This window comes from Pinus tabuliformis, chromosome 4_2, assembly GCF_031772625.1.
Source record: "Pinus tabuliformis cultivar Carrire ecotype Pingquan chromosome 4_2, CPIR1, whole genome shotgun sequence".
In the NCBI taxonomy this organism is placed as follows: Eukaryota; Viridiplantae; Streptophyta; class Pinopsida; order Pinales; family Pinaceae; genus Pinus; species Pinus tabuliformis.
The window spans coordinates 770383362-770399007 of NC_142304.1; positions in this window are offsets into that span (position 1 = coordinate 770383362).

Sequence of the window (15646 nt, forward strand, 5' to 3'; positions counted from 1 at the left end):
GAAAATTTGTGAACTGCCACATATTAATAAAGGGCATGAGGCGTCACAGGGCGGGTGAAGAAGACGACTAGTCAGAAAAGAGAAGTTATGAAGATTATAGATGGAAAACTTAACAATGTTCCTAAGGAGGAGGTGATGCAGATGTTCTTACTAGTTGTACTCTACACATAAGAGCATCTTGTGCACAAACCCAACAGGGTGAGATAGTGTTTATGCTCACATACTATAAACCCAAGCTATAATTTTGACGTTCCCATGTTCCCACAGAAAGACGTCATTGTCCATGTTACCAAGTAAATAAATGGTGGCATCATCCACATAAACTCATTACAAATTAGCTTAGTGTCAGCCCATTGGTCATTTATCATTCCCATCTTATATTTAACCATGTGTGTAAAATTCTTGTTTTTTCTGAATTTGTATTTCATTTTATGTAAAGGTAATGGAATCTATTCGTATTTTGATTAATAAAACATAATTAAAAGACTTTCTAATGTTATATATATATAATTAAAAATTTGAAGATTACGTAACAATGAAAAATGGCATCCTAAATATAGTTGTGATTTGTCATCGGTTTAAAGTTTCTAATAATGAGGAATGATATGGTGACTACATTCTGAGCACGATGATAGTGTGAGAATCGTTATCAATTATGGAGATATTTATGAAAATATTTGCTCGGCTTGACAACCACGTGTCAGAATGAAGGAAATTTTTGACTGATAATGTATGAATCGAATCAGAGGACAACCCCCATAAATTTGACTTCCAAACGATGCCACTGAGGTTCCTCTTCTTCAAATCCAACACCAATATGAATTGAATCACTGAATGTAGACTTTAGAGACACGAGGATATGAATGTAGACTTTAGAGACATGAGGATTATTAAGATAGATAAAGAGGATTCAACGAAGAGGAATTTGTACTCTCATAGTTTTGCTCTCTATTCAACAGGTAGAATTCTACACTATCATGAACTCCTGTATCATTTCATGGAAATCGTGAAGATTTCAACCGTTCTTTGAAATATGAAATCTTAAAATCAATTCCAACACATGATCATTGGTAGAGACTGTAGCTTGATTTTAGGATTTAATTTTGAGTTACATTTCAAAAATATAGGATCCCAGTGTTGATATCAAGTCGATTGTCAACCATGTAGCATGACATTTCTCTCACCACGAACACGGACTAGACTTTGACAACTTTGAAACATGATGTTGATTTAGTGTACAAGAGGGTTTCCACCATTAGTCACTCACCTCTCAGTTTTAATGGCAGAGTCACTCATGGTCATTCAATTGAGTCATCAGAGGGTGGTGATTGTATAGCATGCAGAGATTTTCGAAGTCCCTTGGAGTATGTAAAAGCTCTAGGTTGTAGGTATTAGAGCACTGTAAACAAAGGTGAAAGCTCTACTATAGGTAAATGTTGAAACAATGGGGAACATCCCTCAAGTGCCTTACAGAAAACCTTAAACAAGGAGGTGTATAAATTCAGTAAGTCTTCTCTTTTGTCCACTGGGATTCAAGGAACGAGAACTCTCAATCACTGTTTTGGGCCATATTGGACTCGAAGTATAGGGCAGGAAAGGGAATTCTACTATGTGGATAGATAAATTGTACACCACTTTAGACCAAGAGGGCCATGATGATGGATTGACAATCCATGACAACTTTTGGTTATCATAATTCTCAACTCAAGTATGGTTCTTACTATTTATTGCTCAAACTTGGACATCGTACCATATTCTCATCACAAACATTTCATTTTGATATCTAATGAGATGGAAAAAATGAGTGAAAACCAATATGAAGAGGTGAGCCACTGTTCTCCTAATACCATTGGTGCTATGTTATGGTAAAATGGTTGAAACTTGAAAGTATATATTTTTAGGTTATAATTCTAGCTCCTCTTTCTTTTGGGTTGGAGTTGAGGTATTTCTCCCATTGGCATTATACTGGTGTTTTAATTGCCTCTTTACCAAACTCCTCCAGGGCTAAGTTGACTTAAGTCAGACTCTAATCTTTTGGGAAAGAATCAAATCATACCCATTAAGAGATAACTTGGTTTGGAGCATTGTTGCAATAGTCAGATTGACTATCAAAATTTATTCTACCTTTAAAAGGACAGGAAAAAATCGTTATCCTTGTTTATTTATCTGATTTCATAACTTGGTCTCATAACATTAGATGGAAAACCACCTGTCGATGCCCAAAAACCATGGAATTTTTTCGCTGTGCTATCTTCTATACATCCATGGATGTTATAGAAAAGTAAGACTCAAGTAGAGATCGCATACATTGACATGACCACTTTTGATTGCAAGGACTGGAGTAGTTCCTGAGGTCTAGAGGTTAGAAAAATTGTCCCCTTCAATGTGGCATTGTGCACCCCATAAGGTGACATTGATGATGTACCACGACATGTAGGACGAGGAGATATTTTACTTCCACATTCTCGGCTCCTCCTTTCGGTGTTCCTTTGCACCTCTCGGTGCAATTGCTAGTCATATTCTTTATGAGATTTTAGGAGGCATATATTTCTTATTTGTTAAATTTAGTTAAAATTGAGAAAATTGTAATTTTTAAGATGCTAAATTTGTATAATTTAAATGTTTTATTTTTTAGATAGTAAATATATTTTTACATTTAAAAATTTAATCTAAATAATAATTTTGAAGGACTTTCCCTTCAAAAAAATTTGGAGCCAATTTTGTTACAACAACATAGATACTGTTTGTAAGTCATCATTTCAATTTCATAAAAAAAAAATCTTCATTATTTACTTTGCCATATTTTTTAGATATTATATACATAACATTTTACTTGTATCTTCTTTCTCACAAAGGATAAAATATGGAATGACCAAGCTACTCATTTGTCTTTTCGTTGCTTTACTTTTGTCTATTGTTTAGGATGCACAACTCCCAAGTAAGGTTGTTTAATAACCTATAATAACAAAACATGCAACATAGATTGGAGATTTCATTGGGGAATTTGACTCATCATCTTCTTGACTCTATCTTTTCTTGATTAGGCATTTGGTACTTTAGTTTTCATTGCTTTTTTTATTGTTTCAACTGGTTGTAACAATACATCTTTGGTGTCTAGGACAAGAAACCATGTTTTTTACATTGGATGTAAGCATTTTTGGTGTTTTTAATTTATTATCATTATATATATTTCTTTCAGAATATTGTAAACAAATAGTTAACCCGGAGTTTCCAATTCCCATGCGTGTTGAAGACTTGTTTCTATGCTAGCCTTTAATCCATATTTTGTACCTGTAATCATCCAACAATATTAGTATATAATATATGTATTTGTCCTTCTTTATATTTATATTTCATTAACAACTCATAAGTAGATAGTGACAATGTCTCATTCTTAGATAAGGATAACAACTATACAATTTGTTATTGTCTAATTAATCATAGTATTAACATTTCTCTCCTCAATCACATGTGTGAATAATTGTGCTAATAAGGCAATATGAACTAGTGCATAAACTAGTATTATCTTTAATCTTCAATCTAAAACTTTTGAACTAATCTTTGATGAAGATACTTCTAGAAAACTATCAATATGGACGTTGAATGGTTCTTTTGAAATTAATTTTGAAAAATGGTAGAATTTTTGGAAGTGAATAATTTCCATTTCTAAACATTTCCTTTGTTAATTTGTGAATAAATAGGATCGTCATTCTATTATTACTGAACAAATAGAGTCATTGAGCAACTTTGTAAATTTAGATAGAATTAGATGTTGAAAAACATCTTCATGACAGTTGAAGAGAAATGGGAGTATTCTAGATTCCATGACATATATTCCCCAATAAAATAATTTGAGGAGATAGATTATAGTTGATTAAATTGTAAATATTTTATTGAGGAGGTTGGTTGTTGTGCTCACGTTCCTCCCAAATTGATTAAATTTTGAGTGATAGCATTCCAAAACTTGAATCATGATTATCATCATTTTAGTGCCGGTTGTTAGATGGAAGGTGAGAATTATGAGGCAATGATCCATTCTTGGACTTCATATTCTTATTTAATAGCTCATAATTTTATAGTTGTATTTGATACCATGTATTTGGTGGTTTTGGTTGACCACCAAACATTTTCACAACATGCCCTCTTCCTTGAAGGTGTTGGATAAATCCATTTTTTCTCTTTCAATGTATTCCTACCCTTTTAATGTGCAAGAGAGTACCATTCTTATTTGATTTGTGTACTTTCCTTTTTGAAGCTATAAGGGAGTACCATTTGGAGTGAATTTCAAGTTTAATCTATAACAATTAGTTTAATTCCATCTACATTTGTAGTTTCTATATAGAAATATATCTTTACTTGTGTCTAAACTAGATAGTAATACATATGCAATAAATTGACTTGTCTATTCCATTGCTAATAAGCACCAATAACTAATAAGTCTCTAATTCTAATGAACTATTTTTCATTTTAGCCTTCTCCTCCTTTTGACATTTATGTGAATGGTGGAGATCAAAACACTAATTCTTCATGTAATCAACTTGATGACAATGTTGGTAGATAGTGATGTTGAATTGAAACTAGTGAAGTGGAATCTCCTCAAAGGAATCCTACATTATAGAAGTGGATGCGTTTGAAATAGTAGTAAATATAAAAGGTAACTTCCTTATCATATCCCAGTTTTTTGTGTTTGTTGTCACATATTTCTTCCCGAGGTTTGATGATGTGATTGGAAAGATCATACTTGATGTTCTTATATGAATTCATTATTTTGTTTTCTAGCTTTAAAAGAAAATTCAAGTTACACAAATAGGAGTCCCTCATATTGAATGTTTGTAGATCAATATCTCCTTTAATAAAAAAATTGATCTTATAGTCAGGTATCAAATATGTTAGCATATTATGTTGGGAACCAAGATAATAATGAGACGGGGGCTAGGGATTCGATGTGAATCAATATTATAAAACTTTTGACAATTATGAAACCAATCAAACATATTGAATCAAAAGATGATGCACCAATCATATAAGATATTGAATACAGGATATTGACATGGAAACCCATAAGGAGAAAACCAGTCGATGTGAATCAATATTATAAAATTTTCGACAATTATGAAACCAATCAAACATATTGAATTACAAAATGATGCACCAATCATATAAGATATTGAATACAAGATATTGACATGGAAGCCCACAAGGAGAAAACCATAAATTTAGCGGATATTGATATGGAAACCCAAGGAGAAAACCATAAATCTTTTTTTAATTGTCATGTAAATGCAAGCACCAACTTCAATTTATATCAATGCTTGTACCAAGGAAAATTTAAGGATAAAAAATGTTTTAAAGTGTAGAAACCTAGGCCAAACTTACTACTCCCTAATATAAAAACTATAAAATGTTTGGCAATATTTTTATAAAAATATTCAAATTCTTTTTAAATATTATTTTTGGCAATAATATTAATAATTATTTTTATTTGATAATAATAATAATTATAATAAAATAAATTTATAATTTAATTAATATTTATATTTTTTAAAATACTAATAATGTGAGATTTATGATGAAATCTGTGTTCTCATATTTATTAATAGCTATCTCATTCGTATAACTACACTAATTTTATTTTAAAATAATTATATTTTTAAATTTATTATACCACTATATTTAAAATATGTATTTTATTTTATATATATTTAATATTTATAAATCCATATTATATATATAGATATATATTAATTTTAATTTTAAGTTTAAGTGCGCTTTTGTGTGAAAAGTGGGCATAATGTGTTTTAACTTTAACATTAAAATTAGAATTAATATTAATATTAACAAATATGTAATTAGAAACCTAATACTAACCATATTCATCTTTCTTCCCAACTGCTCCTTTCAGACTCAACGATTCTAATGCCATTATAACCCTATCGCAATTTACCTAATAACCCCAACATACCCACGAGCCATTGTTGTTATTGTAAAGACTAACATGTCACAATTAACATTCAAACTGAAATGAGAAAATATCAACCAATTCAAATATATTTAAATTTATTTTTTTCCGGGGAAAAAATCGAACTTTTTATTAACAAGTATAAAAAGTTACATAGTATATGCTGTTGAGCATTCATTTAGCTGTATGATTTTCTGATCGTAGAGTTTCCAGGATGATGTTTTGTGGCTCTGTCATCCTCAAAACCTGAAGATTTCAATGATTAGTTGTTAACAGGCCTCCTCTTATGAGGAAAACAGCCCCTTTGATCAGCTTCTTGACAAAAACAACATATGTCCAAAAGTTTAAACACCCATATCTGTTTGTTGAGTCACCCCTGGGCCTCCTTAGTGAGGAAAACAGTCCAAATAGGAGTGTCATCAACTATAAGTATAAAAAGTAAGAGAAAAGTAATTGAATTGTTTTGAGCATACATATATAAAAACAAAAACAAAAATTGTTGTCTGATAATAAGACAGTGAGACAAAAACTGAAGGCTATGCATATGGTGGCTGATCCAACACACGGATCTCATCCTGGTCCGCCCCCTCTATCCTCCAACTACCCAAATCTTGTTGCAAACCTATTTTAGAAAGCTGGTCTGCTACAACATTGCGTTCCCTGTAGATGTGGCATGAAGAAAACTCATTAGAAAAATGCTTTAAATGTTTTGTCTCTTCTAGTAAGGGTGATAAAATGTAATTCTGACATCTGTTCTCTCCATTGAACCATTTAATGATATTCAAAGAGTCCCCAAAGATCTGAACCGTGAGAATGCCTAAATGGGTAAGCCAACAGAGATGTAGTTTGAGGGCTGATAATTCTGCAAAATTGTTTGTTCCATTCCCGAGTCCCACCGAGGCTTTTAGACATCTATTCTGATTTAGGTAGATTACCAAACCTGCTCCACTTCTATTGTTTGGCATGCCCCATCGAAATATGCCCAAGGGACTCCTTCCTTAATATACTCCTCTCATACTGGTCAGGGGATGTCCTCTCTATTTGGCTCAGGAATACTGGAGTAGACTGACGTGCATATAACTGCTATGTTCCCAAAAGGAGAAATATGTTCCATGAATATACAATTATTCCTTGCTATCCAAATGCCCCATGCAATGATAAATGGAAGGTTTCGCATGTTCCCTTCAGGATATAGTTGCCACCATCTTTGCCAAACTTCCGGTACCGATCTCCCTTCCCATCTTACTGACTTTTGAATAAATCTTCCTACCTCCATCCACACCTTCTTAGAAAATGGGCATTCAATAAAAAGGTATTTGATTGTTTTGAGATCATTTTTACATAATGTGCATCTCCCTAGGCTCGACTTATATCTAGCCTGTAAGATATCGCAGGTTGGCACCTTCTTCCTCAGGATGAACCAGAAGAACCTTTTGGTTTTTGCTGGGCATTTCAACTTCCATAAGAGATTGACCCACGAGTCTGGATTCCCCCATCCTTTCTTAGACATGAGGTACTTGTATCCTTGTTTTGGGGAGTAGGATCATCAATCAGCATGTGCCCAAACCAGCTGATCTGGTCTCTCTCTCAAACGAACATGGGATATGGATAGTTCCTTAATAAAGACATTCCATTCTTCCCACCATTGTGGTATTAGATCTAGGTCCATCCCTGATAACCAGTCTTGTCCCCAAATGGTGGAATGGCCTTGTTTCCCAATCTGACTGAGAAAGTGGATGCCTTTGGAATCGAGATGATTGATGAGGCCTAGTGAAAAGGTAAAGTTTTCGTTGCATCCTACCCAAGGGTCCTTCCCTATCCTGATTTGCTCCCTATTCCCTACTTGCCAAGACAACCCTTGTTCAATGATGTTGAAAGCATCAATGGTGGCCTTCCACACTACTGAGGCATTCCTGTTCCTTTTTTTGGGGCTTCTTATCTATTCTTCCAAAGGAATAGGGTCGATGTATTTCTGCTTGACCACCATCATCCACAGATTCTCCTTCTTAATAATCATCCATCATAATTTCACTGCTAGCGATGGCCCAAAGGTAGTGAGATCTTTGATACCCCACCTACCCCATTCCTTAGGCCTTGCCACCTTCTCCCATGCCACCAATGGGAGAACCAATTCATCCTTTGATCCTGCCCATAGGAATCTGCTGCATATTCTTCTTATTTTTTCCAGAATTCTTTTCGGTATCCGAGTCAAAGATGCCCAATAAACTGGGATAGCCAGGATTACAGATTTTATAAGGGTCGTCCTTCTAGCTCTTGAGAGCCATTTGAAGCTCCAATGAGTAATCCTGGCTTCAATTTTTTCTAAAAGAAAATGCCAATCCTGCTTCCTATAGGAGTTTGGTTTTAGAAAAAAAACCAGATATTTGAAGGGTTCATCAAGCTTCTGGACTTCAAAGGGCAAAGCTTCTGAGATTCGGTTTGTTTCTTGTCTGCTGAAGCCTTCCAAAATCAGTTGAGATTTGTCCTTGTTCACTTTCATTCCTGTAGCCTTCATAAAGAGGTTCAGAATCCTCTTTAGTTCCCTTATTTCACTATAGCCTCCATTGTTGAAAAAAAAGATGTCATCTACGAATAAAAGGTGAGATATGAACATATTTACAGCTACTTCCAACCCTTGTATGGCCCCTTTCCTTCTGGCTTCTAGCATTAGCTGATTGAGTCACTTGGCTGCCAATAGAAAAAGGAGAGGTGAGAGGGGACACCCCTATCTCAACCCTCTTTGCCCTTGGAAGAATGTAGAGGTAGCTCCATTGATGATCACTGCAAAACTTACACTAGTTAGGCATCCCATGATCCAATTTATGAAGTCAACTCGTATTCCCAGGTGAGTAAGCAGCATACAGATATACATCCAATTTATTCTTTCATATGCCTTTGAGAGATCTATTTTCACTACTAATCCTTTGCCCTTCTTTTGCTTAACACTGTGAATCATTTCCTGGGCCACCCCGATTGCTTCATGGATCTGTCTCCCATCCAAGAAACTAAATTGTTCTTTTGAAATATTCCTGGATAGTATTGGTTTTAATCAAACATCTATCACCTTCGCAATTATTTTGTAAATGCAATTACATAAGGAAATTGGTCAAAAATCATTGAAAGAGACTGGCTCTTCCTTCTTTGGGATGAGGGCTATGAAGGTTTCATTAAAAGGGGCATACATGACCCCCTTCCTTCTAGATTCTTCTACCATGTCAACAACCTCCTGTCCAATTTGCTCGAAGAAGTGTTGAAACAACTCCACTGTCCATCCATCTGGGCCGGGACTCTTGTCCGTTGCCATAGATTTGATAATATTCTCCACCTCCCTCTTTGTGACTTCTCCCATGAGTTCCACTAAATTTTCTTCATCCACATAACGAGGGAAGCTTTGGGCTATCCTGATTACTTTAGCCAAGGAAGCTTCCGCTTGTCCTGTTTAAAGGTTTTTGAAATGACTTATCCCCATTTGTGACAAGTCCTCAAAGGAGTTGGCTTCTCTTCCTCCTTCATCCCTCAACTTCCAAATTGTATTTACATTCTTTCTTCCTCTTGCATAATTTTGAAAGAACTTGGTGTTCTCATCCCTCCTCCTTCACCAGATGGCACTACTCTTCATGCGCCATTGTTCTTCTCTTGTTAAGAGGATTTTTCTCCCTTGACCTTCCAGTAACATTATTCTATCCCTTTTTTCCTGAGTTTCGTAGCCATCAACTTTAGGACTTTCCATCATTTGTAGCTCCTTCCCATTTTGGATTAGATCTTCATCTTCTTTTAGTCTCTTTGCCTTAACCCATTCCACTGTTTCTTTTTTCAGACGTTTTAGATTCTCCATGGATAGGAAGGCTTTGTCCTTCGTATCACTAGCCCTCACAGGTCTCCAGGTTTCTTTGAAGAGGGAATTATATGAATCCTCCAACAGCCAGGTAGGGTTGAATTTGAAAGGAGCTGCCGACTTTTTGGGAGGTTTGGTAAGTTCTAGCAGAATTGGAAGATGGTCCGAGCTCCCTCCAACACCCACCCACTGCCGGAAAGCTAGAACCTTTGTTGTGACCTCTTCTCGTAAAAGAAATCGATCCAATATTTTTGCTATCCAATTTTCCCTTACTCTCTGATTCCTCAAGGTGGTTCTTACTTTCAGCAGGATTATATCCAACATTTTGTTGCTACTGATCATGTTAGAGAAAAAATCAGATAAAGAGTCTTCTCTAGTAGAGGGGCCCCAAATTTCAGCCGATCCTATGGAGAAATTTAAGTCTCCTCTAATCACTAGGTTTGGATTGTTCATTAAGGATTTGGAAAACAAGGATTTCCATAACAATGCTCTCCCTTGGCATGGCCCATATATGTTTACCATCAGCAAATTGGAACATAACTCTAAGGAGTAGACTTCCATTCCCATTACTTGATCCATCCCCCATGAGTTATGGACTTTGAACTTCCCTACTTTGTATCCCATAGCTAAACCCCCAGAGTGTCCTTCTACGTCTGTAGCTTAAAAGGTCCAACCCGGCAAAATGATTGACAAGGATTTTGTGACTTCAGCTCCCATGCCTAGGGTTTCTTGGAAAAGGAGGATATCCAGATTGTATCGCCGAATTACCTCTTTTAGAGACAATTTTTTAGGTTTACTGGCTAAACCCCTATAGTTCCAGGATAGAATTATCATTTTTCAACCACAGGCGAGAGATTCACTTCTCTAAGCGCCCCAGAAATTGACATTTGTTTCCCATCTGCAATATCTAATTTTTCTCGTAAGTGAGCTTTTAATAGATTAGTTTTCCTTCCTCTCATCTTCCGATCACCAATTTGGGATAGATGCATTTCAAGTCCCCCCATCGCCACCCAAGGAGGTGGCTTTTTTCTCTCGAGGTCTAAGGTTATAATGGTTTGAACCAGAAGGAATGTCTTCCCTCAAACAATCCCCTTCACCCCTAGCCAAATCACAGTTCAGATCCAAGTTTGGGATAGATGTGATGATACTTTCCATTTGTGTGTTATCGGTGTAAGAAATAGGAATGACAATGTTCTGAGGCTTGGAAGGACCAGACAAATGACCAACAGATTTTAAAGAAAAAGCAGGAGTAAGAGAAGGTAGGGTTGAGTCCAGACCCGTACCCTCATTGACGACTGAGCGATGTTCAACAATGGCCTCTGAAGTAGCCAGGTCCTGTGCTTCCTTTTCTTGCACCTGAGCTGGCAAATTATCAGGAATTGGGTCTTCCTGCATCTCCATGCCTTCATTCGTGTCCTCCTAAAGCTGGTCGATATCCATCTGATCTACCCCCTTGTCCTTCTTCAAATATTGGTCCTTTGTAGCCTCCGTTTTAGCTATCCCAGGTTCAGCCTTCCTTTACTTCCTTCGTCTTCTATACCCCAGTGGGCACTCTTTTGCCAAGTGTCCATATAAGTGACACCTATGGCAGTGAAAAGGCAGGTGTTCGTAATCTAACTGCTGAACATATGAGTATTCCTTATATTGCAGCTGGATCTCTTTCGCCAATCTAGCCCGTGGAGTTAAACTTAACAATATTTGTGCCATCCTCTTATCCTTCGTTAGCAAAAAGGACATGTTTGTCTTCAGATATCTGCCAAGATGGTTTCCAATCACTTTGAAAATCGATTCCACCCAAAGGAATGGTGGAAGCCTAGGCATATGTACCCAAACTAGGAGCTCATCTACCCGCTCTCTCTGCGCATCAAACAACGAGTTCCATCTTTTGAGCAGTATCAGATGTTTGTCGAAATCCAAATTCCTTTCTAGTACCCAATCCACTGCTTCTTTCTTCACAAACTTCACCATGAACCGGCTTTTTGCCATCATTGTTACTTGGAAGTCCTTATCTAGGGCTGCTTGCCAATGTTGAGAGGCCCAATCCTGCATGAAATGTGCTGAGTACTTTTTACCCCTTGCCCTTCCAACCAAAGTTAAATCTCCCACTTCAATGGCTTCATCAATTTTTACATCCATATCCAAAATCAAGTTTGCAAAAACTTCCTTCTTTTTAACTATTTTGGGTTTTTTCCTCTTCTCCCCCACCTGCCTTTGGCTTGGCCCTTCCTCCCTATACTGTGTGGTTGCTTCAAATTTGTTGAATCTTCCTGGAGTGTATTGGCACTCCTTCCTACTGCAATGAGTCGGCTTCCTCCTTCTTCCTCCCTTCATTCTGCTGACCCTCTATCATTCCCTTCCTTCGTTCCTGTTGGCTTTGCTACTATTCCTTCCCTTCCCCTACGCCGAGGTCTTCTTCCAATCACCTCGGCATCCTCCGTAATACCCAAACCCCCTGCAAAGCTCGAACCACTGACCAGGGTTTAATGGTTTGGCTCGTTGGGGTTTGCTAAGCCAAAAGTTTCCTTCTCCTGCCTTGGTACCAAAAACTGCTCCACCTCAGCAAACCCTAGATTTGCTACTAGCCCACACCCCAAGCTTCGCTTCTCAAAATTCCTCAGCCCGTAGCTTATTACTATGTCCTCAAGCCCTCCTGAGTAAAAATGACTAAGGGGGTGAGGAGGATCTGGACTTACTTGAGGTATTCTCGCTGCCTTCGCTTCCGGTGTTGGTGCCGCCTGTGGCGGCTTCCCTTGATTTTGAAAATGAACTTGTTCTTTTTGGTTGCTAAAAAACGACAGCCCTAAGCTCTCCTCCAACAACCCTGGGGTTTTCCTATGCTTCCAGGCCGACTCCGAGCCTCCTCTCTCTTTCCCTGAATTTCCAGCTGGACGGATATACTTCTCAATGTTATGATCTGTAACCATTTTTTTTTTATCTGGCTAGAACTTGGTAATTGCTGAATCCACCTTGGTAACTGATGCTCGTTACCTTCTCCTTCCACCGTGATGTTTGCCATCGCGTGCTGCGGAGTAGGAGCGACAACGCATTTGAACAAGTAAACAGACCTTGTAACTTCTCCAGCTTCCATTATCTAAAGGCATGCATGGGTTATGGGCTACCTTGTTCTCAGAAAAAACCTTCGTCGCCGGTCACCTCCACCTGTCACTTTCCATTCACCTGTGCCTGCCACCTCCTACCCTGCCTTGTTCATCCACCCTGCTCCCGTACGCCTCCCTGTCCCAATCCCATCCCTTCGCCCTCCACCTACAAAGCCGTAGGCCCCTGAGCCTGGTTCCTGTGCTGCTCTAAACCCTAGCTCCATCCCCTATCAGATTGTTAACTTCCCTAATACCATGTGTGATATATAATGTTTATATTTCCTTAAGTTTATTTAAGTTGAACATTAATGTGAATATTGGTTTGCAGGGCATTTTATACTATTATACATAATTGTTTTAAAAGTTTTTCTTGCATGGTTAACATTATTTTTTTTTATTTTTTCACAATAGTGCATTTAGCATAATCATGTGTTTTTAAGTTTTTCCACAATATAATAAGGTTTTTAGATTTTTTACCAATAAAAATGTGTACTTGAGAATATTAATTAATTTAATCTTGTATTTAAAAAAAATTAAAAAAAACCATTTATTTAAAAAACAAATCATGAAAGTTTAATATCTATTCATAACAATAGTTATAATATTATATTTACAATTCTTTTTAATAATATCAATGTTGAGTTAGCATTATATTAATATTAATAATATTATTTTTAATAAAATTGAAAGAGAAATGTAATATAAAAGAGAATAGTAATATATTAATAGATGATTAGCAATTTTAATGTTAATCTTAATATTAAAATTAACATTAATGTTAATTATTTTTCGAGTTCAAAACTCAACCAAGAGTCTTAATATAAATATTAAAACTAACACCAAAACTAGTATTAATATTAATATAAATATTAACATTAACTAATGTTAATGTTAATGTTAATGTCGATATTAATTTTAATATTAATATTAACATGTTAATGATAATATTAACATTAATACCAATATTAACTTTAAAACTAATACTAATATTAACACTAACATTAATATTATTATTAACTTAACTAATATTAATATTAACATTAATAACTACTTTAGTAATCTCCCTTGTCAGAATTTTTTGACGGTGCATCCACCGGCGGTGTATGTGGGTGTGGGGCCTTTATTGTAATCCATCAACACAAAGCTTTTTGCTTCTTTTGGTCGCGAGGCTCTAGTCATAGTTGCAAGATACATGTTCTTGCTCTTTGGGGTGTCCTAAGGTTCGCATCTTACCTTGCCTTATGACATTATTATTATCTGAGACTCCAAATCCATCATAAGTTGGGTTAGTGGTTGTTCTTCCTTGAATGTTCCTTTATTCCACTAGTTTCAGTAGGCTCTGAATGAGAGATTCTTTCGTCCATATATCTTTTTCCTATGTCTATCAAGAACAAGATTTTGTGGTTGACTAGGCACATTCAAACACAATTGCAATTCTCTATAAAATTCCATTATTATCTATCAAATATTCAATAATTAACTTAATATATATATATATATATATTTACAATTTTATATAATAAAATTAATAATATTATTAAAAAAATATCACAATTATATATCCTCGTGAAATTTTTGTCTTTTCTTTGTAAAATAAAACATTAAATTTATAACCCTTAATATTATTATAAAAAAGATAAAATAAGACATTTTTTTATATATCCTAATTTTTCTAATCAAAATTATTGTTACAACACTAAGAATACAAAGAACAAAATTAATATATTCAACATTAAATCCAATGCACCAACATGAAATTAATTGTTCAACTAACCCAACAAATAATCATGATAATTAAATTTATAAAATGATCCCAAAAAGTTTAAAAGAATTTCTTTAAATGCACTACGCCCCTTAGTAATATCAAATATTACTTTATCAATTTTGCTAACTTAATTATATAATACTTTTATCACTAGAATCATAATAACTCTTTACTTGTATTAAAATATAAACCAAACATTCCAAAATATATTAACTTAACTTTATGGTGTAGTCTAATTAATAGAAAAATTTCTTTTTTTTTAGAATTTTTTTTAGTTAATTTTGTTGTATATATTTTTAAAAATCATATGTTTAAATCGTTTAATTTGCAAAAATCTAGTTCCTCCAGGTTTTTCAGAATGCTAAATCTATTTTATACATTCAAAAATATATTTTAAACAATAGAAAATTACAATGTTGGTAGAAATTGTATTGTGAGATTCTGGCCAAAATTTATTAATTAGACTATGTCTAACATTCAAAATAGCATAGTCATATAAATTAAATGGTTGATAAATGCAATTAAGAATAAAAAAAACTTACTTATAAATTAACAAAAAAAAATCATATAAATCAACTTCATATAATTTTATTTTAAATTATCATCATTATTAATTATAAAAATAATAAAAATAATTAATATATGAACTAAACTTATATACATTTAAAAAAGATGTAACAAAATTCTTAACTATGGAGATTCACAACACTTAAAATTTCTTAACTTGTATAGAGACATTGTTACACTACTATATACCAATATCATGGCTTACTAATAACACATGCACAAAAAACATTAACTCATGTTTATATGACACATGTTCACATGACATTTTTTTAATTAATTAACTTAATTAAAAAGGCAAAAAAAAAAATAACTATATTTGATATATATCTCGATAAATATCAATCTTTAATATAAGAATATGTTGCAATATTTCATAAAGGTTAAATCTCTACAATCCACCTAATAATTATTGTTAATTAAAT